The 1,478-nt window shown below is 37.8% G+C and overlaps 1 non-coding gene across 1 annotated transcript; it reads left to right on the forward strand.

Moving 5' to 3' along the window:
• The first annotated feature begins 1,094 nt into the window (after positions 1-1,094).
• Positions 1,095-1,201, forward strand: LOC126026228 (U6 spliceosomal RNA). The gene has a single exon (XR_007501591.1). It is a non-coding gene; the product is annotated as a U6 spliceosomal RNA (small nuclear RNA).
• The last annotated feature ends 277 nt before the right edge of the window (positions 1,202-1,478 follow it).

The raw sequence follows: 1,478 nt of genomic DNA on the forward strand, positions 1-1,478 counted from the left end.
AAAAAAGCAATTCAGACCTCCATCTAACACCATGAACAAAAATTAAATCCAAATAGATTAAAGACCTTGATATCAGGCTTGGAAACATAAGGTATACAAAAGAACAAGTAGGTAAAATACTCCATGACATTGAGACTAAAGGCATCTGCAAGGAGGAAATATCACTCTTCAAACAAGTGAAAGTGGAGATAAACAGATGGGACTATATTAAGCTGAAAATCTTCTGTATTTCAAAGGAAATAGTGACTAGGATACAAAGTCCACCTACAGAATGGGAGAAACTATTCAGCCAATTCCCATCATATAAGAGGCTAATCTCTAAAATATACAAGTTACTGACAGAACTTAACAAGAAAAAAATCATCTAAGCCCTCAAAAATGGGGAGAAGAAATGAACAAACACTTTCTCCAAGAACAAATACAAATGTTCAAAAGGCACATGAAAAAGTGCTCTGCATTACTAATCATCAGGGAGATGTAAATCAGAACAACAATGAGGTACCATCTCACACTACAGAGACTGGCACACATCACAAAGAACAAGAACAATCAGTACTGGCTGGGATGTGAAGAGAAAGGAACTTTCATTCACTGCTGGTGGGAATGCCATCTAGTCCAGCCTTTATGGAAAACAACATGGCGATTCCTCAAAAAAAACAAAACAAAACAAAAAACTTGGAAATTGAACTCCACTATGATTCAATTGCTTAGGGTCTCTTTAATTTCTTTCTGAAGCATTTTGGAATTTTCCCGGTAAAGGCCTTTCACCTCTCTTGTTAGGTTGATTCCTAGGTACTTGATATTTTTAGATACAATTTTAGTGGGATGACACTTTGATCTCTTTATCCTCTGCTTTATTATTTGTATAAAGGAATGCAACTGTCTTTTGTGTATTTACTTTGTAGCTGGCTACTTTGCTGTTTTGGTTTATTGTTTCTAGAAGCTTTTCTGTGCACTTTTTAGGGTTTTCAATGTATATCATCATATCACCTGCAAATAGAGGAAGTTTGGTTCCTCTTTCCCTATTCCTTTCTCTTGTCTTATTACTATTGTTAGGACTTCTAATACTATGTTGAATAAGAATGGAGACAGTTGTGCTCGCTTTGGCAGCACATATACTAAAATTGGAACGATACAGAGAAGATTAGCATGGCCCCTGCGCAAGGATGACACGCAAATTCGTGAAGAATGGAGACAGTTGACAGCCTTGCCTGCTGTCTGATCTTAGTGGAAAAGATTTCAGTTTTTTAAGGGTAAGGATAATGTTGGCTGTGGTTATTTATTTATTTATTTATTTATTTATTTATTTATTTATTTTTTGGTTTTTGGGCCACACCCGGCGGTGCTCAGGGGTCACTCCTGGCTGTCTGCTCAGAAATAGCTCCTGGCAGGCACAGGGGACCATATGGGATACCGGGATTCGAACCAACCACCTTAGGTCCTGGATTGTCTGCTTGCAAGGCAAATGTCGCTGTGCT

The sequence above is a fragment of the Suncus etruscus genome, chromosome 1 (assembly GCF_024139225.1).
Source record: "Suncus etruscus isolate mSunEtr1 chromosome 1, mSunEtr1.pri.cur, whole genome shotgun sequence".
Classification (NCBI taxonomy): domain Eukaryota; kingdom Metazoa; phylum Chordata; class Mammalia; order Eulipotyphla; family Soricidae; genus Suncus; species Suncus etruscus.